The sequence below is a fragment of the Gorilla gorilla genome, chromosome 8 (genome assembly GCF_029281585.2).
Source record: "Gorilla gorilla gorilla isolate KB3781 chromosome 8, NHGRI_mGorGor1-v2.1_pri, whole genome shotgun sequence".
In the NCBI taxonomy this organism is placed as follows: Eukaryota; Metazoa; Chordata; class Mammalia; order Primates; family Hominidae; genus Gorilla; species Gorilla gorilla.
The window spans coordinates 94,182,390-94,206,288 of NC_073232.2; the positions used below are offsets into that span (position 1 = coordinate 94,182,390).

General features: G+C 37.1%; 2 long non-coding RNA genes across 5 annotated transcripts in view; one reads left to right on the forward strand and one right to left on the reverse strand.

Moving 5' to 3' along the window:
* The window catches only part of LOC129525060 (uncharacterized), a 47,184-nt gene extending 25,984 nt beyond the window's left edge, over nucleotides 1-21,200 (reverse strand). For 2 of the 3 annotated variants that reach the window (XR_010135256.1, XR_008669090.2), the window contains exons 1-3: nucleotides 21,103-21,200; nucleotides 9,533-9,654; nucleotides 5,811-5,881 (exon numbers count right to left, since the gene is read on the reverse strand). This is a non-coding gene — a long non-coding RNA (uncharacterized lncRNA). The remainder of the gene's footprint in view (nucleotides 1-5,810; nucleotides 5,882-9,532; nucleotides 9,655-21,102) is intronic. The other variant, XR_008669091.2, reaches the window with a different exon arrangement.
* A 74-nt stretch (nucleotides 21,201-21,274) lies between these two features.
* The window catches only part of LOC109028513 (uncharacterized), a 33,190-nt gene continuing 30,565 nt past the window's right edge, over nucleotides 21,275-23,899 (forward strand). For both annotated transcript variants that reach the window (XR_002007523.4, XR_008669092.1), the window contains exons 1-2: nucleotides 21,275-21,343; nucleotides 22,362-22,499. This is a non-coding gene — a long non-coding RNA (uncharacterized lncRNA). The remainder of the gene's footprint in view (nucleotides 21,344-22,361; nucleotides 22,500-23,899) is intronic.

The following is a 23,899-nucleotide window of genomic DNA, read 5'->3' on the forward strand; positions in this document are numbered from 1 at the left end:
TCTCCTTTTTGCCTGTTGAAGTTCTCATCCTTAGCTCAAGCTCCTCCTCCCACTGTTTCCTGCCCCCACTGTGATAGGGCTTCTCTGCAACCACAGATCATGTTCCCTATACAACTCCCAATGCTTATCGCACTGGGCTGTAAACAAGACTTGGTCTGTCTGTCTCTCCTCACCCTCCGTCCTCCAACCACACACATGCAACCACTCAAAATGATTTGACAGTGAGTCAGCACTGCACATTGCTTGGAAGGGAGATATTGCCCAACATGTGTTAACCAAATAAATGAATGAATAACCCAGCCAAGAAAGGAGAGCAAAGATGTCAATTTAGTCTTCAATATTGGTTTTTTGCACTGTGTTCTTATCATAATGCTAATATATGGTCATTATATTACAAATAGTAATTATTATAGTAGGTATTATTCCCCACCCTCGCTTATCTTTATCAATTAGGAAGGCAAAATAGAGCCTCATTGTTTACATTTGTGTTTTTATTATAAGTGAGATTAATTTTTTTCTCTAAAGTTTAATGTCCATCTGTAAATGTCATTACTAAATGATCTACTTGTTTTTTATCCATTTTTATTGGAGTATTCAATCTGTTGATTATTCATATATGAAAATTCTTCCTATATACAATTAACAATTATTTTTATCACATTTTCAAATAGCTTTTAAAGCTTACTTTATTCCTTTTATTTTTGTTTATTTTTGCCTGGTTAGTGAGACATAAATATTTTTAACTGTTGGAAGGCAAATATATCAATATTTTTAATATGATTTCTGCCTTTGAATTTATTTATAGAAAGGTTTTCTATTTGTTTCATTTTTAGATTTCATTTTTTAATCTTTCTGGAATTTATTTTGGCAGAGAGTATATAATTTCTCCACAGAAATAACTAATTGTCCCAGCATGATTTATTGAATAATTCATAATTTCTCCTTTATTTGAAATGTCACACTTATCAGATGCTAATAAACATTTTAGTTTCTATATATACATGAGGTCATTGCTTGCCTATCAAAATCTGGTTTTAAATGTTTATTTATATACATGAGGTCATTGCTGGCCTATCAAAATCTGGTTCCATTGAAAAAGATATTTTTCCTTCAACACAGCACTGTAAGAATTCAGTTTTTTTTTAAGATTATTTTATCTTACAAGACTTTTTAATATTTGGCAATGTAAGTCATATTTTACCTTCTCCCTCTTGTCTCCCATTTATTCTTCTAATTATTTTCTTAACCTATTCTCCAAGATTTACACTTTATATGAAATATAGGATATGTTTTGAAATTCCAAAACAAAAATGTTATATAAAACGTTGATTGAAATAAAATAAATGCTTTAAATGAACTGAAAAACATAGCACTATTATACTTCTGAGTACATCTCATTTTATATTCCTACATAAGGTTTTAAAAGCTATTTACAGCAAATACCTGATAAAGTTTATTCCAAAATATGGGATATTCTCTGCAGATTTTACGAAAGGGGCCTCTTCTCCCCCATATTAATTTTCTATTGCTGCTGTAACAAATTACCAGAAACGTAATAACTTAAACCAAATTTATTCTTATGGTCATGGAGGTCACAGTCCAAAATGGTTTTCACTGGTGTATTAATCAGGGTTCTCTAGAGGGACAGGACTAATAGGATAGATGTATATATGAAAAGGGAGTTTATTAAGGAACATTGACTCACACAAACACACGGTGAAGTCCCACAATAGGCCATCTGCAAGCTGAGGAGCAAGGAAGCCAGTCTGAGTCCCAAAACCTCAAAAGTAGGGAAGCAGACAGTGCAGCCTGCAGTCAGTGGACGAAGGTCCAAGAGTCCCAAAGCTGAAGAACTTGGAGTTCAATGTTCCAGGGCAGGACGCATCCAGCATGGGAGAAAGATGTAGGCCAGACAGCTAAGCCTCTCTAGTCTTTCCACATTCTTCTGCCTGCTTTTATTTTAGCCATGCTGGCAGCTGGTTAGATGGTGCCCATTCAGGTTGAGGGTGGGTCTGTGTCTCCCAGTTCACTGACTCAAATGTTAATCTCTTTTGGCGACACCCCCACAGACACACCCAGGAACAATACTTCGAAACCTTTGATCCAATCAAGTTGACGCTCAATATTAACCATCACAACTGGCATGAAGCGCCATGGCCCCTCTGAAGGCTCCAGGGGAAGATCCCTTTCCTAGCCTTTTCCGGGTTCTTGAGCTGCATTTTTTGCATTGCTGATCTCATATGGCCACTTCCTCTGTCTTCAAAGTCAGTGAGATTGCATTTTAAAATCTCTGTCTCTGTCTTCCTGCTCCCGTCATCACATCATCTTCTATAGTAAACTCTCCTTCTGCTCCCCTCTTAAAAGAACATTTAGGATTACGTTTAGTGCCCATGTAGATAATCCAGGATAATCTCCTCATTTTAATATTTCTAATTTAATCTTACATGCAAAATCTCTTTTGTCATATAAGGTAACAATAACAGGTTCTAGGGATTAGTACCCGGGTATCCTTGGGATCATTATTCAACCTACCACCAACACCCAGTACTTATGACTTGAAGTACATTTTAAATTTAGTCTAATGGTTTTCTAGATAGATGATTAAAGCAACTAGAAATACTGAAAGATTTTGTCTCCCTTAAGAAATTAAACTTTTTATTTTCCCTATCATATTGTATGAGGTATAACTTTAAGAAAAATAAGTAATACAGGTAATAGTGGGTATCTTTTCTTACTCTTGATTTTTAATGGAAATTCCTCAAGTGTTTCACCAACAGGTTATAATTTTTCAAAACCATTTAAACTTTCATTTTATTGATGTTGTATTATTGCATTCTCATATTAAAATAAAGGGATTAGAAATGAACTCAGATTGAAATTTTCAGATGCATTGCTCTTCACTGACCCTCTGCCTTGATTTCTATAATATTGTACTTTTGAAAAGCCAGAAAAATTACCTATTGTTTTTGTGTGGCCAGAACTCATCCTCTGACTCATTCTTTGAAAATATCTAGTGCCCCGTTCTTATGCACCATTCACTCTGTTAGGTCTTAGAAATGCCAAGGAAAACAAAACCACTAGAGTCAGAAGAAGAGGTGGTCATCTGGTCGGGCACGGTGGCTGACACCTGTAATCCCAGCACTTTGGGAGGCCAAGGCAGGTGGATCATGAGGTCAGGAGTTCGAGACCAGCCTGTCCAACATGGTGAAACCACGTCTCTACTAAAAATGTAATACAAAAATTAGCCTGGCGCAGTGGTGGGCTCCTGTAATCCCAGCTACTAGGGAGCCTGAGGCAGGAGAATCACTTGAACCTGGGAGGTGGACGTGGCAGTGAGCCGAGATCTCACCACTGTACTCTAGCCTGGGCGACAGAGCAAGACTCCATCTCAAAAAAGAAAAAAAAAAAAGGTGGTCATCAACAGAAAAATGCCCATTATTAATAAATTGTGTTCAATGTTATGAAAGTAAAAACAGTTCATTAAAATAAATGGAAAAACAGAGAAGTGGGATGACAAAGTGACAAAGTAGATCATATACAGAACTGTGTATTTTGCTTTTCAAGGCATAAAACCAACATAGATTAAGACAAGGCCTCTGGACAACAGAGGATAAAAATGTATGTCATTTTTCCATGCTTATGGAGAAAAATAGACTTTGCTGGACAACTGTGAAAATTATTCTAATTTTATAGTTAAAAATCTTTTGGGAAAGGATCTATTTTTGAGAAAGTCTTGGGCTAGACTCTTCTGTTTAGTTCCATGGCAAGAATGACATTAGATCAACAAAAAGATTTTCAGTATTGTGCTACTCCATCACTCCAAAATGACTGTTACTGGGACAGAGGCTAGAAATAGAAAGACTGATGGCTTGTAAATAATGTATTTCTAGAATCAACTGTACTTGACCTTAATAGATATCTTAGGTACATTAGTTCCCCTTTATCCATAGTTTTGCCTTCCTTGGTTTCAGTTACCTGTAGAAAATTGCAGTCTAATAAAACTAAATGACAGATTCCAGAAATAAACAACTCATGAGTTTGAAACTGCAAACCATTCTGAATAGTGTAATGAAATCTCATGTCACACTGCTTTATCTCATCTGGGATGTGAATTATCGCTTTGTCCAGTGCATCCATGCTGTATATGCCACCCACTCATTAGTCATCATCATCGCCTGCTCTTGACATTTAACCATCCATAAACATCATCATGGCTCTATCATCCAGGGTCACCAGAAGCCAATGATCCTCATTCTGAGGTATCGTCAGAAGGCCAATAGTAGTGCAGCGTTATGTCACAATGCCCATGTCATTTACCTCACATCTCATCACGTAGGCATTTCATCATCTCACATCATCACAGGAAGAAGAGTGAGCACAGTAGTACAATAAAATATTTTAAGAGAGAAAAAAGAGAGATACCACATTCACATAACTTTTACTACAGTATATTGTTATAATTGTCCTATTTTATTGTTAGTTTTTCATCTCTTACTGTGCCTAATTTATAAAGTAAACATTATAGTAAGTATGTATATGCAGAAGAAAGTATAGTGTATATGGAGTTTGCTACTATCCTCAGTTTCAGGCATATACTATGGGTCTCAGAACATATCTCCAGCAGATAAGGGAAGGCTCCTGTTTCGGCAACTGTTCTGTTTTGTGAGATTAATGTATATTTTCTCTTATCTCTTTACCTTTATTTGATTTTGAAATCACAGTAATACTTAGTGTACTGTAGTTTCTAAATTTTATACACTTGTCAAGCTTATTAGACATTTTTGAATAATGCATATTTTAGGCTCTTTCATGAAAACTCAGAATCAGAATCTCTGTTCTGGAGCCCTGAAAATATGCATTTTAAACATGTTTCCCGATAATTACATGCACACTGAAGTTTGTGACCTATAGGTGTAGTGATTAATTCCAGTGGCTTCATAGTCTAAAAATATATTAATCATCTGACTTTTGAAAATATTCTTTATCTTAATTTACTCATTTATGAAGTAGAGATGAAAAATCTTGCAAAATAAGAGAGGTTTTAAGAATTATTTAAAATAATATTTGCAAAGAACATAGCTTGGACCAAGGTCTTTTTTCACAAATACTTCTTTTGATACTTTTAAAAATTGATTTCATATTTATAGCACTCGTGTTATTATAAGTCACTACCTAATTGGGTTCCAGGTTCATATTCACATTCAGTTCAGTTTTAATGTAACATAACAACTCTCAATTTAATTTTATTTGTCTATTTCATGGCTAAAGAAATCCTTGAGTGTTTTGTTATTCTTTCACAGGGAGTACTCAAAGTCAGAATCGTTAGTATTCTGAGTCAAGGAATATTTAACTGGATAATGGATTTAGAGTTCTAGGATGTGATTTTGACTGCCCTTCCTGGAAAAGTCATAATGCCTCAGGCCATGGAAACAGGAAACTGGAACTGAGTTTCTCACATAAAGTTCTGTACCATCAAAGATCATTCTCATCGTGAAACGGGAAGTAGAATATTTTACTCACCAGTCCTAAGGAAGCACGATCAATCTAAGTTCATTCATTTTATAAAGTAGAAGGTGTAATATGGAAATGGAAAGGAGCAAAGAGATTCGCTGTCCACCTGGAGTCCTATGAGAATAGTGACCCAGGAGGAATATCAAACCTTAGCCTATGCCACGCCTGAAGGCACTGTCTGAATTTACAATACCTACCAGGTATGGGAATCTAAGTTATGAAATTAACATAAACATATTTGCACCATGATGAAAAAACTAAAGCATCTTAGCAGAGGCAAAAGGTAATCCTCTACTCACCAGAAGGACCCCTCCATGACTGATGGAACTGGAAGACCAATGGAAAACATGCCCCAAAAATGGCAAACTGCCTGTCAAATATCACAAATGACACAAAAAAAGAAATTTCTATAAGAGTCATAAGTTACAGCAAATATAGGAATATGAACCCCAAGAACTAAAAAAATTGTCAATTTGTTGTTTCAAAGTACTATAAATGTATTAATATCAACAACTAAAGAAGATAAAACATAAACAGAAGAACAAAAAAAATGATAAAACAACCAGAGGATATTTGAAAGAACCAAATAAAATTACAGAAATGAAAACAATAATCATTTGATGTGGGGAAAAAAGCCCTCAATGGACAGACTAAACAAAAGATAGGCACAGTTGATTACATAAATAGTTAGAGCATGGATTTGAGGAAAAGTCATGTAGAGAGTAGAGTAGAGAGGTTATTAAACAGAAAAAAAATTAAAAAGTTAGGAACATGGAAGACAGAAGAAAAGGCACCAAATTAAGTCAAATAGGTTTTCCAGAAACAAAAAATAGCAGGAAATGTGAAGATAATGTATTTCAAAATATAATGGTAAAACATTTTCTAGAATTGATAAAGGATAAACTCTTAGATTGAGGGACCACACAAAATACCAAGAAGGATGGATTACAAATAGAAAATGTGGTTGATAGCAATTGTTGGTAAGAATGTGAGGAGTCCAGAACCCTTGTGCACTAAGTACATGTATGGCAAATTGGTATAGCCACTCTAGAAGACGGTCTAATATTATATTGTAAAATTAATTCTAGAACCCAGTGCGAGTACAGAAACACTTTTAGAAGTATTCCTGTACTCTCTTTTAGAAGTATTTCTGACTTCTGCTTCTGGAACTACGTATCATACCCACCTTCACTCTCAAAAAATATTCTTAAATTGGTCTGTAAGGGAACATTCACGAAAGTGCTTTCCATAGTTATCTTTGGGTTAATAGAGACTTGGAGGCAACCCAGGTGTTTGTCTCCAAAAGATAATTTAAATGTAGTGGATGGTAATCCCATTTTTGCCCTAGGTAGAGCAAAGGAGCCCAGCATGAGGGTTTGACCAAATAGCTTAATCCACCATTAACAAGTAGAAGTTCCCTCACCATTTAACCTTGTCGCTTCCCCATTCTGTGGTCTTATTTCAAACATTCTTATTACATGAATTTTGAATCTTTTTATTTTACACTCCACTTTTCTCAAGCTCTCATGTTTTCCAACATTAATGGTTTTTATTTTTTTTTCCATCTGTGCTGTATTCTGGTTAATTGCTCATATGTTAATTCAGTTTATGATTCTCTCTTCATTTGTATCTAATTTGCTGTTTAAATTGTTGATTGGATTTTTTATTCCAATGACTTTATTTTTTATTTCTGGAAATTTGATTAGCTTCTTTTTACAGATATTCCTTTTATAGTGTTTGTATTTTCATGGGATTTTAATTACTGTTAAAATATTTTGGTGATATTAAACTTAATTAGTTTGTGTTCTCTTTTTAATTGTTTTATTTTCACAGTGTTTCAGGCTTCAATATTTCTGTTAATTGAGTCTACTAACACTCCATTTTGGTGCATTGTTTAACTTTTTAAACAATAAAAATCAAAAAAGCTTTTATTGTAAGCTAATCTTTTTTTTTTACTGTAAAGATCTTTTCATAGCATAAATTATGAAACTGTCTGGGTAAAGAGATTTTGTGTTTATGATGGTAAGAAATTCTAGGGCTATCACTTACCCAGAATTGGTGCTCATTTTATTTTCTAAATATTTAGAATCCAAGATATCTTTTGGTAAATTGAATCACAATATGAGAGGTTTTTGGACTCATAGAAAATTTTCTTATCCCACATTGCAGGCAGAGAGGAAATGAACAAAATATTTTCTTTTTTTTTTTTTTTGGTTTTTGGTTCTCTGTTCAATTTAGGTATAATCCTCATAGGATTAAGGCTTTTCTTTTGGGTAATACAGTTTTAAATTTTCATCCCTGTGAATCAACATTTTCCATTACTGTCCCTATAGACATAAAGCCCCACTCTCTAGACCAGGGCTGTCAACTTGAGTACTGTTGACTTTTGGCGTCACAGAATTCTTTGTTCTGGGTGGTTTTCTTCCGTACTGTAGAATGTTTAGCAGAATTCCTAGCTTCTACCCTCTGCATGCCATTAATACCATTCATACTATGCCACTCCCATAGTTGTGACAAACAAAAATTTGCGGATATTGCTTAAGTGTCCCCCTGCTTCAGGGCAAAATTATCTCTTAGCTACTTGAGAGGCTGAGGCAGGAGTACCACTTAAGAACCACTTTGGGCCGGGCCCAGTGGCTCATGCCTGTAATCCCAGCACTTTAGGAGTCTGAGGTTGTTGGATCACCTGAGGTCAGGAGTTCGAGACCAGCCTTGCCAACATGCTGAAACTCCATCTCTACTAAAAATACAAAAAAAATTAGCCAGGCATGGTGGCGCTTGCCTGTAATCTCAGCTACTTGAGAGACTGAGGCAGGGGAATCGCTTGAACCCGGGAGGCGGAGGTTGCAATGAGGCGAGATCATGCCATTACACTCCAGCCTGGGCAACAAGAGCAAGATTCCATCAGAAAAAAAACAAAACAAACACCACTGATGTATGTTACTGATCTTTATCTCTTTCAATTGCTCAATCCTCCTGTCTTCCAGCCCCTCCCCACCATGAAAGCAGCACTGCAACAACTCCTCACACAATCATTTCAGTAATTTCCAGTTTATTCTCATTTTTCTGTCCTGGTACCTGAGAAATTTCTTTAGAATCTAGCAATCTCAGCTATATAGTTTTTAAATGTTTGCTTAAATTTGTTGTGCACTTCTATATGTTTCCAATGAAAGAGTTTTTGAGTTATTTCAGCATAGCACTTATTGCACAAGCAGGAAGAAGTCCTCTGACTCTCCAAAGAGGATTCTCTTCAAAAAACCTGCTCTTTAAAAACCTGATGTAAACTCCTGATAACCCAATCAAATAATACGCCAATGGCAATTTTAAGCTTCAGGAATATCAACAACATCAAACATCAAATATCATTGCAAGCATCATTAAGTTATTGATATTCAACCACAAGTAGAGGATTACTTTTCGTCTTTAGTGTAAAGACCTCTCTTCTGAAATGTAGGCTGCACATATTTCTATTCATTTGTTACCATTCTTACAAAAGCACTACCAGGAATGTCAGAAAGACATAGTCTGAGATGGTTTGTTCCATCACCATGGCCCTAATATGTGTAGCCTATTTAAAAAGAGATAAAATGCTAATTTTGATTCTTATAAAGCATTTCTTCAATTATCAAAATATTTCTTCATAAATTCTTAGATAGTAAAAAATTTTATAGTAATGAAGAGACCATTGGCTTTAGAGTTAGAACCCTAGGATCAAATTCTGACTCTCAATTGTGTGACCTGAGACCATTTGCTTAACTTCTGTGAGCTTCAATCTCTTTTTCAGGTTACAATAATTGCTGCTTTACTGAAAGTTTTACAGATTTAATAAGACAATGTTTATATATTCTTTACTAAAATACAATGAGCTGGGCACAGTGGCTCATACCTTAATCCCAGTGCTTTGGGAAGCCAAGGTGAGAGGATCATGTGAGGTCAGGAATACAAGACCACCCTGGCAACATAATGAAACCCTGTCTCTACAAAAAAATCTTTTACATTAAGTGGGAGTGGTGGTGTGCACCTGTAGTCTTGGATACTTGAGAGGCTGAGGCAGGAGTATCACTTAAGCCCAGAAGTATGAGGTTATGATGAGCTGATCATGCCACTGCATTCAAGACTGGATGACAGGGCAAGACATCATCTCTAAAAAAGTGAAAGAAAAAGAAACAAGGAAAGAAAGGAAAGAAAGAAAGAAGAATGGATTTTACAATCATAAAATATCACAATTTATAGATGAATCTATGGGAAATGCTGAGTTTGAGGTTTTTCAAAATCACAGACACAAATAATGGACAAAATAAAAATTCAGACTTGTAAAATGATTAATCCGAATTCCTAACACTGGAGTTAGTGGCCTCTGCCCTTCACAGAAAGCTAGCTAGTCAAGAATCTGGTCATGTATAGAACAAACACCAGCTTTTCTCAAAATTCTCTGAGATGAACTAAGTCCAGCTTCCAAAATATGAGCCTTTAAATATTTGTTATTTTCTAGGTATAGCCGGTCAAATTCCTCTAAAAGATCACTGCTATTTTGGAATTCTGTTGGAAACCTGATTTCAGGTACTTTGACATGATTCTGGGTTGTGTTGCTAAAATGTTTCAGGGTAATTATAGACATAATGCTATGTTATTTGTCAGGCAGAAAGAGAAATTCATCATACCTCATCATTTTTAGACTATTTGTGGATCAACCAGTGACTTCAAGGAGGGAGCATGAATTATCTGCAACTTTCGTTGAATTATTCAGTACCTACCATGCATGATTCTAATTGTTTCAAAGGTATCTCCCTTAAAAATAAATGGCTTTTCAGCTAAATTTTTGCCTGCGTCTTTGTTCGATATGCAACAGCTTTATATCACCACTGAATTATAGAAGAGAAATTTACATTTATTGACAATATATGTGTATATACAGACACATCCACATGAAATATATATGTATATGTGTGTATTTATGTATACACATATGTAATCTATATATACACATAAATGTATGCATAGCTACATATGCATATATGTATAAATACATACAGATACACAAAGCACAAACATACATACATACATATATATACACACACACATAAATATATTCATAGCTCTTCTTTTGAAAGTGATGAACATATTTTTCCACACAGGAAAATATTTTATGGTGAGCAAAATTGTGAATGTAATAGTGATAACAAGGTAACATTATATAAGTGGAAGATACACTAGAAATCGGAGGAGCTATTGAAGGAAGGCTGTGGAGGGCACCCGTGTAATGAGATGGAGAGGAGAAAGCCTTGAGTTCCCTCTGGAGGTTGGTGTATGCAGGTGTTTCTCCTCTACACCTTTTTCTCTCATCCTTGTCCTAGGGCAGTTAGAGGAAGGCTGTTCCCCTAGAGAGAAAAATGTAGTATCAGGAAGAGAAGAAAACCTTTCCCTGTTTTATTTTAATTCCATTTTATTTTAATCCTTCTAAGTGTTTCTTAATGGCCATCTTGAAAAATGACATAGGTAATAAGATTCCTAAAGATTGATTAATAGTTCCTTAGAACACTCAAAATATCAAGACATTGCTGGAATTAAATTTAGCCATATCTATATTATATCCTAGGTCAAGCAGTGGCTGAACTCTCATTTTCCCATTTCTTTTCTTTCCTTCTTTCTTTTTTTTTTTTTAGACAGAATCTTCCTCTGTCGCCCAGGCTGGAGTGCAGTGGTGTGATCTTGGCTCACTGCAGCCTCTCAGGTTCAAGCAATTCTCCTGCCTCAGCCTCCTGAGTAGATGGGATTACAGACATACACCCCCACACCAGGCTAATTTTCATATTTTTAGTAGAGACAGGGTTTCGCCATGTTGGCCAGGATGTCTCAAACTCCTGAACTCAGGTGATCCTCCCGCCTTAGCCTCCCAAAGTGCTGCGATTACAGGCATGAGCCACTGCTCCTGGCCCCCATTTCTTATAATACTTTACTACATGCCCAGCCAGAATTACAAGTCTAGGGTATAAAATGGGTACCAGATAGCAACATAGAATCCCAGAAATATCAAATGTCACATTTTTTGTAATGCTATAAAACATGTTGTGAACTCATTATCAATTCCATTATTTGGTAACACAGAGGGAGTAAATTCTAACACAGTGATTACATCCTTATCTTAATCCTGAAATATTTTAAAAGCTTTTGTTTTTCTGTTTATATAATCCTCCCACTTCCTCCTGGCCACGTAGGAACTAAGCCAGAAACCTCTTCACCATCAGCTAATGCCTGGTATGCAAGTGAAAGTGAGGTTGCTCCTTTAACACCTGTTAACATGCAGTACCCACCCTACCTTTCTTTTTCTTTTTCTTTTTTGTTTCTTTTCAAATTCCATGAAGATATTTTAAAAATTAGAATACCAAGATATCACTGACATTATTTAGACAATGCACTGAAGATCCCCCAAATAAACTGTGACTACTGAAGCAGCTTACAATCTTCAGTACAAATTCCATCATAAAGTAGGAATATTGAAAGAAGAAAACATGACAGTGCCTGGTGTGAATTCATTGTTGCATACCACAGAGCATGGTATTATCTGAGGAAACAAGGTGGTCAGGGGAATTATAAGAACAGTAGCAAGTTTTTTGTGTTTTCATTTGAGTGTATCTCCAGCATCTATTCATTCATCCTAATTGTCTAGAATCCACCTGTGAACTGACAGGGAATTTACATAAATAATACATTAAGAACTTCTCCAATTATTTATTGCTACATAAAAACCACACCAAATTTTATGCCTTAAAGCAACAATTTATTATTTTCTCTCAGAATTCTGTGGATTGACGGGGCCTAACTAGCAGCTACCATTTGTGAGACTTCAGTCAGATGACCGCTAATGTTATCTGAACATTGACTGGGATGGATAAAGACATGACTCACTCTGATGCAGGTAATCACCATTCTCACTGGGCAATCGCACTTGCCTGGAGGTCAGGTGGGATTGTTGCCCAGAGGACCCTCACATGGCCTCCTCACGAAGGTTGGACTTCTCACCTTATGGTGGCTGGATTGCAAAAATTGGAAGAGGCCCAGAAAGAAGCCTCAAAGCCTTTTATGACCTCACCTTGGAAATACAACATCACTTTCACTAAGTAGAATCATCAACAATCATTAAGATGGCCTAGATTTAAGAAGAGGTGAATTTGATTTCAGCTCTTGACGTGAGAAGCAGCATGCACAAAAAGGTAGAAGAACAAACTGATGGCAGACATCTTTGTACACTAGCTACCAAAAAAGGTTAACTGTAGTTCTGATTTCCATACCTTGGAGAAACAATTTTTACTACTAATGCAAACTGACACCTCTTCATAACTAAAACACTAAATACTCAGGCAGAATTTTACAATGATGGTATCTCCTAATCCCCAGGTAATTCCTGAATTCCCTCACTTCCTTCAACACTCAATCTATGTATTTAATATCACCTGATCTCTATTTCCATTGTGCAAATATTCTCATTGACCTCCAACCACCACTTTTAGCTTCTTGCACTTCTAGCAGCCTAATCGTAAGTTAAGTGGACAATGTCCAAGGATACAGCCTACTTTCATACACAAAATTTATCTTGGGAAAAGCTGTAAGCAATTTCATGGTCTTGCATTCCTCAAACACACGCTCAAGCTGGCTTTTAAAAAATTTCTTCAACACAGTGGGATTCAACAATTCTTTTAGCTCTGAGCCACTGCTATTGAAAGTTGACTACATGGAGAAATAAATAAGATTTCAGAATCCTGTAAAACAATACATCCTTCTTATTACATGTGCTTCTCCCCAAAACTTTGTTGTTTCTAAGCATTTAATATTCTTCCCTGGACCATGAATAAACCGTGCTACTGAGTGAAAAATCTTTCTTCAACTCCTTTTATTTATGATTCCATTTCTTTTTTTGAGACCGGGTCTCACTCTCTCGCCCAGGCTGGAGTGCAGTGGCGTGATCTCGGCTCAACGCAAACTCTGCCTCCTGGGTTCAGCCATTCTCCTGCCTCAGCCTCCCAAGCAGCTGGGACTACAGGCGCCTGCCACCATGCCTGGCTATTTTTTTTTTTTTTTTTTTTTTTGTATTTTTAGTAAAGATGGGGTTTCACCGTGTTAGCCAGGATGGTCTGGATCTCCTGACCTTGTGATCTGCCCACCTCAGCCTCCCAAAGTGTTCGGATTACAGGTGTGAGCCACCATGCCCGGCCTATTTATGATTCCATTTCAATAGAAATAACTTCTCAATCCCTAAGTGCAACCTAATGATGAGAAGAAAATCACTTGAGACCTTCCTGAACATCATCCCACCCACTGATATCTGCTCCCGTCAAGGGAATGGATTGTACAATTGAGTCAGCTGAGACCCTAGAAAATAATTTTTATTCCCACAGACATCAGACTCGACCCAATAGATCCAAAGGGACCTTAGCTAAGCAGTGATCCATAGAGAACATTCAAATATGATCCCTTAGTATCTGGATAAAATCCAGAAACAGACCTTAATGAATAGATTTCCACACAATCTGGAATTCGCACTCTCGAGGTAGAGCTTTGCCCATGATAACATGATTCTTAACATTTAAAAACATGAATAAATATGCTCAGGCTTAAAAAATAAATGCTTATTTTCACTACCTCCAGAATCTCAGCAACAGAAACTTTCTGAGAATCAAGCCTGCTCATTGAAAGACACACCTTAAACCAAATTTCTTATTTTTGATAAAATCAACCTTGCCTTCTTTCTCTGAGCACTAGAAAACACTGTCTAGGTGGTGTTCTCTCTTACTGTGATAAGCAATAAACTTAGTATGCTCTATCAACACGTCATGCTGATGTTTAGGGAGTTGATATTCCACCAAAAGTAGTGCTCAGATGATTTTTTTTGGATTTGACCCCAAAAGCACAGGCGACAAAAGCAAAAATAGCCAAATTGGATTACATCAAACTACAAAGCCTCTGTACAGCAAACAACGAAACAAAAAAGCAATTTATAGAATGGGAAAAAAAATTTGCAAACCATACATCTGATAAGGGGTTAATATCTGAAATATAAAGGGCACTCACACAACTCGATAGTAAGAAAACAACCTGATTAAAAGTTTGTAAAGGACCTAAATAGACATTTTTCTTCAAAACAAGACATACAAATTGTCAACATGTATATGAAAAGGCACACATCATCATCAATCATCAGGGAAATGCAAATTAAAACCACAGTGAGATATCAGTTCACATTTGTTTGTCATGCTGGACCTCTACTGATTCCAATATGGAGGGCACCTTGTTGGAGAGGCTGCAGAGAAGACCAGAGACAGGGAATGAGACGTTGGGTTTATTGAGGACTTACATACAGAGGCCGTCCAGTGGCAGTGAGCTGGACAGGAGAACGGCTAACGTTTGTAAAAAGCGTGGAGTTTATACGTCATTTTTACTTAGCAACCTCCACCCAACAACCTCCATTTAACCCAAAACAAAAGGCTGGTTGCCCTGTATGCCCACATCCCAACAAGTGGGCCTGGGGTTCAGATGTCCTTCATAGATAAGGAGTGAATCTTCAGGTTGACCATTCCCAGGTTCCTTAGCTTGGAACTCCAAACACATATTCTTTTTAGACCATAGGGTCATTCTCAGGATATGCTTTTGACAGTGAAGGGATCTGTTCAGGTGGGTTTACATTCTTGGTCTTATAGGGAGGAGAAGAAAAAATCAATTGTCCTTGATGGGTCTGGATCTTAGGCAGAGAAGGACTTTGGGAGGACAATGAGTGGGGGATGGTCAGAGAGAACTTGAGGTTTACTTCAATTCAGCATGTCAACAATCCATATTTTGGTATATCTGTTTCTGAGCCCCAACATTGCTGCATATCATAAATATATACAATTTTTATTTTCCAATTAAAAATAATTAAATTAAAAAAAAATAGTGCTCAGAATGCTGAAAACAAATCTGTCAAAGTCCTAGCAGAGGGGGAATGATAAAGTTGGCACAGGCATGCAAATATGGCATCAAAAGGTCAAAAGTGTCACTACTATTTTCCCTCTATCTTAGGTCACATAAAGGATGTGCTCAAATAAGGCCTGTACTTCTTGAAATATTAAGGGTTTTGGGACACTTTCTAGATCCTCTGAATTATCTGACTTAAGGTTAGGAAATATCCAGGAAGCCATCTTTCAAGGTCTTTCTAGGTCATTGCAGATACACACACTTGCAGGTGAAACTGTCATTGCAAAGATTATGGTAGTGAGAAAAATCTAACATAGCTGACTCCATCTTGCTTCTAGCCTTCTAGGCTGGCTGTCTTCATGCATTCCTGGGCATGGACAAAGATTACTACAAAAGAAATTTAGTTTATAGTTTCACTTGGAAAAGATGATAATGTTACCGGAAAGGGATCTCAATCCAGAGAGGGTTCTTGGATCTCACACAAGAAAGAATTTGAGGTGAATCCATAGAGTAACGTGAAAGCAAGTTTATTAGGAAAGTAAAGGAATAAAGAATGGCTACTCTGTAGGCAGAGCAGCCCCGAGGGCTACTGGTTGGCTATTTTTATGGCTCTTTCTTGATTATATGCTGGACAAGAAATGGATTATTCATGAGTTTTCTGAGAAAGGGGTGGGCAATTCTTGGAATTGAGGATTTCTCCCTTTGTTAGACCATATAGAGTAACTTCCTGACATTGCTATGCCATTTGAAACAGTTATGTTGCTGGTGGGCGCATCTTTTAGCATATTAATGTATTAGAATTAGCATATAATGAGCAATGAGGACAAATGAGGTCACTTTCAGGACCATCTTTGTTTTGGTGGGTTTTAGCCAGTTTATTTACCACGATCTGTTTTATCCGCAAGGTCTTTGTGACCTGTATCTTGTGCTGACCTTCTACCTCATCCTGTGACTAAGAATGCCTAACCTCCTGGGAATGCAGCCCAGTAAGTCTCAGCCTTATTTTACCCAGCACCTTTTCAAGATGGAGTTGCTCTGGTTCAAATGCCTCTGATAATAACAGTCTCTATCTAAAACTAACTCCCTTCTTGCTCAAGGAATGAAAATCTAATGAAAGGCCACAAGATTAGGATTATGGGAGGGGCCTGAACTCCCAGTAGTCACGTGGCCAGAAACCACAAGATTGGTAACTTCCTCAATTACTCCTGTTATACTGTAGATAACATCACTATTAAAGTACCTAAGATTGGTTTTTTAAAATGTCTTTTAGACTTTTGAATTCTGACAACTGATTGACCCCACTGGAACTCAGGACTCATGACTCATCCAGTCCTGTGGCCCCCATGCAGAGGCAGACTCAGCAAACAAGAACCATTTTCCACAGCCCTATGATTGCATTCCCCAACCAATGAGCAACTCCCATTTCCTAGTGCCCTGCACACCAAACTATCCTTGAAAAGCTCTAACCTCTGGACTTCTGGAAGACTGATTTTAATGATAACTCTATCACCTAAATGACCAGCTTCTTTCTTTACTGCAAAGCCACAGTCTCAGTGAACTGGTTTTTGTCTGTGCAGTTCTTCTTGCGCAGCAGGCAGGAAGAACCCATTGGGCGATTACACACACACATTCATACGCATGTATACACACACAAATGTACATGAATACATAGAAAGAGAGAGAGAGACATGGACTGTGCCTGTTCTTGCCCCCCACTTACCTTGAATTAGGACAGCCTTTGGAACAACTCTAAAAACAGAACCGACATCTTAACACATTAAAAAACTGATACTGTATTGAAGATTCATTCCATGGGGAAATGGGGAAGAAAAAGTATAACACACAACAGAAACTTAATAAAGTCCCTTATTAGACATATTCATTCTTTCTCCTTCCAAGTTCCTTAAATTAGCAAACCACTCCTCTCTCCTTTCTTTTGCTTCCCACTTAATACAAATCCCTTCTATAGTTCAGAGCAACCCATCCCTTTCTATCTCTTAACAAAACAAAAGTCTGCAATTAGCTAAAATTCTCCTGCTTAGAATGCAATTTGGGGAATAATCATCTGCTACTCCAGCCAAAGCAAGTGGAGGGATGGTGGGGTGGGGGGGGGGGGTGTCACCTTCTCTCATAAAAGAATTTACCCCAAAATTTTACATACGCAGTTCATTTGTACAATATTCAAGTTACATCAGACCTCCGTAATTGAACTTTGGCTAAATCCAAATCATGTATGCTGAAAACGGAAGTAATATTCTACCAGAGGAAGAAGTTTTTAATCAAGACGAAGTAACAGGAGTCTATAGACAAATATTCAATGACCTGGAAAATTAAAATGAGGATTAATTTCAACCAACAACTTGCTCTGTGTGTGTGTGCGTGTAATTGCGTGTGCATGTGTGTGTGTGTGTAGGAGAAAGAAAGAAAGGGACAGAGACAGAAAGGGAAAGAGATTTATTTTAAATAGTGAAAAGCTAACTATCTTTGTTTTTCAGGTAATTACGTGTTTATTTGCTCTGCTGCAACAGAAAGTGGCTGAAACTGATTTACATTTAGGACACAAAATTGAACACTGAATAAAGATAATAATAGATAAGTTACATACATAAATGCATAGTGACACCCACATTAACATTTAAAAGATGTGATATTTTTGTTATGTCCCTAAATCCCTGTGTTATTTAAATGAGGAAAATCACTGATGCTTAGAGTAATTCAGGAGGAAAAGAAAGCATTTTGGTGAAGGGGATAGATGACTGGACTTAGAAGAGAAATAGTGTATGAGTTCTTTCACTGACTGATTGTGTAAGATTGGCCTAATCTCTTCCCAATTTAAACACTGGGCTTTCTTTTTCCAGGAAAATGAAGCAGTTGAATTAAGATAAGCCTCAACTCTGTTTTGCCTATGGACACCCTGGGTTTATAATTGTGCTAAAAAGTGTGGCCATAGCCAGAAATATGTAATCACAGTGTTTGAGATGTACTGATTTAGGAGAGGCTTAACAACAATTTGGTGCTGTGGTAGGTTGGTATTCTGTTATTGTTGCTGCTGTTGCTGCTGTCATTCTGGGAAAGCAAATATTCTTTGCTGATCGTCACTGTTCTGAGGTATGTGCATCAAATAATAGGCAGTTTTCAAGCCTCTTTGACAGGTGCAATTACATGCAACCAGACTCCCACACGAATAAGCCTGATGAAGTCAGACATCTGTTTTCCTACACATACAGCTCTCATCCCACTAGTACCTCACGATATTCTTTCTTCTAATGGGGTATGAGAAGTGGTAAGTTCTCAGGAATTTGAATACTTGAATTAATCCACAAACAGCCCAGCCATCTACCATGGCCATAGATGGACACACAGACATGAGATGACCCAAAGGAGAAACATATAGTGAGGACAGTGCCAGACCAATGGAAGAGCAGGAAGGAACTGCTGGCCTTTAGCTTCAGAATTTACCCTAATAGTGTAGGTTAACTTCCTGTGCACATCAAAGTCTCGTTTTATCTAGAGTGAGAAGGCTTAAAGCTTTAGATTAAGGCCAAGCAATTTCCACAGTCCTCTTCCAGCAGCAATGAAGAGGAAGAAGAGAATCCAAAAACACAAATTCCAAGAGATGCTGATCACAACAAGTGGATGAATTAAATAACTGTGAGAAAAAATAAAACCTGCAGACAGAGCATGAACTGTCTGCTCTTCACACTGAAGGTTGTATCCCTCAGAACTGAAACTCAGTGGCTGCCCTTGTCATGGGCTTATGGCCATTCTCTTGGAAGAGATGGATAACATGGAAGGATGTCTGGGTGACATTGCTATTTCATAATCCAGGACAATGAGGAACACCGGAGGCCTTGCTAACACAGGAGGCCTTGTTAACACAAGGGCTGGGCTACGCTTTTGCTAAACATTAATTCTTCCATTTCATAACGATTTTTACTATTTTGAACTGAATTGAATATAAAGATTGCTTTTTCATTGTAGCTGAGTTATACCCTGTTGATATATATCTATTGATAAATTACATGCAATCACATCCTCCCCAATGCCTAATTAATAAATTCATCCTTTGATAAGTTTGGTTTTATAAGTTGAAGGTCACAAAATGGAAATTTACTTCTTCTCTTTCTTTCTCTCCTAATCAAAATATTGGCTGTAACAATATTTACTATCATATAACAAATTACATTGACTATGTGCTATATCACCTGATTACTTATTTATTTATTTCTTTTATTTTTTTGAGACGGAGTCTCACTCTGTCGCCCAGGCTGGAATGTGGTGGCGCAATCTGAACTCACTGCAACCTCTGCCTCCTGGGTTCAAATGATTTCCAACTAATTTTTGTATTTTTAGTAGAGATGGGGTTTCATCATGTTGGCCATGCTGGTCTCGAGCTCCTGACCTCAAGCGATCTGCCTGCCTTGGCCTCCCAAAGCACTAGGATTACAGGCATAAGCCACCGTGCCTGGCCTTAACTAATAATTTCTATTTAAAGACTGTATAAGAGATAATTCTTTATAAATGGAAGATTAACAAGAGATTTCCATGTAAATCTTCCATAGTACATGCCCCTTAGAGCATGATTTTAATATATTTATTTATTCAATACATTTATGATGTTTCAGGTACTACAGTAGGTGTAAGGTAGGCAATACTGAACAGAGCTGAAATACCCCTGTCATTATGACATATACAGATCAACACAGAAATGAATATATAATTTTCATTTTGGCTACATGTGTAATTTTCCTGTGATAGTCAATATTACTGAACACTTATTAAGTGCCTTCTAGATGTCAGGCATTAAGTAAACAAAAGTAATAAAACTCAGACAAGCATTCAAGAGTCTTAAGCCCCAACTGGAGATAGATCCACATTTACATTGTTCGAAAAATAGTGGAATTAAATGAAACTGAAAAGTAAAATTGAGGACAGTGCCTAAAACTGTTGGTGTATTTATTTCTGGGAGTCTGGGCTACTACTTTATCTTCCTTCTAGCCTATCACATATTCCGTATTTTATATATTCTACATTTTGCAATAGAAATATAAGAGTTTGTTTATAATCTATGAATGTATAATAGCACCAATAAATGGTGAAGATAGTAAGTAATGCATTACATCAATTAAGGGAAAGAGTCAAGGGCTGGAGTGTAATGGTAGAAGTAATGTACAAGTTAGCAAAAATGATACTTAGTTGGTAAAAGTTGACAAATCTAGATAGAATAGTATAATCAATAAAGTAGAGGGAAGGAAGTCATATTCCAACTATTGAATTTAGCATGTGGAAAGGACCTGAGACTAGAATTTTAATGGTAGGATCTAGAATGCCTTCAGTAAGAGTTTCAAGTTAATATAAATGCTACATTGGAGATGAGGCTGGAAAAGTGGATTGCGGCTACCTTGTGGAGGGCCCACAAAATCCACGGTCATTTAAATAGTGGAGAATAATTTAGGATTTGAGGAAGATGGTTTTAATTAGTATTTATTTAATACTTTTTTTCTTTTTATTGAAATGAGATCTTGCTGTGTTGACCAGGCTGGTCTGAAACTTCTGGCCTCAAGAGATCTCTTCTCTGCTAGGATTATACAAGTGAGCCACTGTGCCTGGCTCAATTAGTATTTACTTAGATGATCCTAGTGTTACCAGTTGTCCTTGTTCTTGCTCCTAAGATGGTGGTGGGCTGCTTCCTAGGTGGTGGCAAGCCTCTTGTTCTCTGACCTGGAGTTCTTGGCCTCAGGGATTCCAAAGAATGGAATCTTGGGCCACTCAGTGAGTGTTATAGCTCTATTAGAAGCTGTGGGTCACAAAGAGAACCGTGGAACCCAGCAACTAGTGTTCAGCTCGATTAGGATGAACTCGGGCACTTAGCCGTGCAGGAACAATGGTGAGCCTTTAGCCCTATCGGGAGTGGCAATGGGTGCCTTGCTGGATCAGGAGCGCAGTGGACACCCTGCCAGATCCAGAGGGGCGGAAGTCAGTGGCGGGTCTGTGACGGCAGCAAATAGCAGTGGTGGATGGCGAGCAAAAGCTCAGCTCAAGTCGTAACAAACATGGACCAGAAGAGAGTGCAGTTGCAAGATTTAATAGAGTGAAAACAGAGCTCCCATACAATGGGAGGGGACCCAAAGGGGGTTTCCGTTGCCGCTAGAATGCCTGGGTTTATATCCCGATCATTGCCCCTCCCCCTGTGCTCTCAGGCAATAGATGATTGGCTATTTCTTTACCTCCTATTTGTGCCTAATTAGCATTTTAGTGAGCTCTCTTTACTACCTGACTGGTCAGGTGTGAGTTAAGTTGCAAACCCCGTGTTTAAAGGTGGATGCAGTCATCTTCCCGGCTAGGCTTAGGGATTCTTAGTCAGCCTAGGAAATCCAGCTAGTCCTGTCTCTCACTAGCAATAAAGAATAAAATGGGTTGGAAATGTGAGGTGAGCAGAGTTTAGGCACAGCCATTGACTACTATAAGATGGTTTAGTTGCTCTGACTTCAAGTGAGGACTGAATAGTGAAGTAGAACTAATATTGAAAAGGAAGAAATAGATGAACAGTTGTGATTCAGAAATAACTGATAAGACTTACTAACTACTTATGTTTGTTGGTAATGTGATAAGAAACAGTCAAGGATGACTCCAATGCATTGAAACTTGAGTGGCAGGTGCAGTGTCATAGTGAGAGAGAAAAGATAAATTTGGAGGATTAGGCAAGTTAGAAGAAACAAGATGAGTTCATTTTTGCTGTATGTAGTATGAATCTACAACAGTGTTGCCCAGGGACGTGGTACCTTGGCACACAGGCAACAAGTGAAGGTCATATATTTAGCTTTCAAAAACATATAATCAGGTAGGTGGTAATTTGATTAAGCTCTTTTATATTTTATGGCAACCTTCATCTTTGTATTCCACAGCCTATTATCTTGAATCATTTTAGAAATATAATAAATGATTGCCTAGTGAAAAAAAAAACTGAACAGATGACTGAAATCTCCAAGGAAGCATGTATAGACTTTCATGAGAAGAAAACTGAAAATTGATTTTTGGTGGAGGTATGTATTTGAGGAGTAGGGACCAATTCAAAACACTGGAAGGAGTATATCAAAAGATGATAGGGGAGTAAAGAGAGGGTAGTGCCAAGAAAGCTGAGGGAGTAAGGAATCCTAAGGAAGAAAAAGTGGAAAATAAATTAGAACTCTGCACGTACCAGAAAGAAAAGGAGTAGAAAATAGACCATAGCCTTTGGTCTAAAGGGGGCTTTTGTGGCCAAGTAAAGAGCTAGTGATTTTAATGAGAGAGAGTGGAAGCTAGATTCCAAAGGAATGGAGAATAGGAAAGCTCTGAGTATGCAAGGACAGCCAGCAAGATCTCCCAATTCAGAAGTCCTGGGGTAAAAGAAAAATGAGATGGTAATGATGGTAGCTCCAAACAGTATGAGAATTGCAGGAAAATATTTATGAAATTAGAGGAGCTTTCAGCCTTTCAGCAGAAAGAAAGCAAGATAGTTATTTTTAAGACACCCTTTTTCATTGTTGAATTTATCTAAAACTATTGCTTTTTTCCTTATTATGCTATATAATTCATTACATTTTCAGCATTAGTTATTAAAGAAATCAGTTTTAAGGACATGTTGGGGTGTGCACTAACTTACTTTCTGCTAACTCTTCTACTGACGCTGTAATCTGCTTGAAACTAATTCACTCTAATTCCGTAGAATGGATTATACTAGAAGAAGATAAATTGATTTTTTAAAGAAAAAGAAAGACCTGGAAAAGTGAATGGCAAACACATTTTTTTTTCCACTCAGCAATATCCGGTTAGCTGTAACTGATGCTCGTTATTGCAATAGATCTTGAAATCCTGCCTTAAAAACTTTAATGGGATTAGTAGATCAGTGAGTGTTATTTAAGGTTTTGCCTCATTTACTGTGATTTAGGAAGCAAGATGTACAACAGACAAATCCTAGGCACTTTATGAATGGTGCTGCCACCTAAGGCATACAGCTAGCCAATATTCATAGTGTGATATTTTATAATTTTTCCCTGATATGTGTATTTTGTGTCTATATATGTGTGTAATAAAAGTGCTTTGAGGATTGCAAAGCACTTTTTAAAAATGTTTTTACTTTATTTACTATAAATGCTGTACTCTAGATGAACTACTTGACCAAAACTATTGAGTCACTTAGTTGATGATCAGATTTTTTTTCAGTAAATAAAGCTCTCTGAATTAATTAATCAAAGAATGTCACAGAAGAACATTCATGGGAATTTTTGTTTTAAACCTGAGGTTCGCAAGAAAGGCTATCAAACCATGAAGCAATCTTTGAAATAGTAACAATAATTATAATATAAAATATGTTGTAACAGTTTTTAATTTTAAAATAATGTATTCATTATATGTTTACATGTTTTATACTCATGTCTACAAAATGAAAATGAAGCTTTAATGG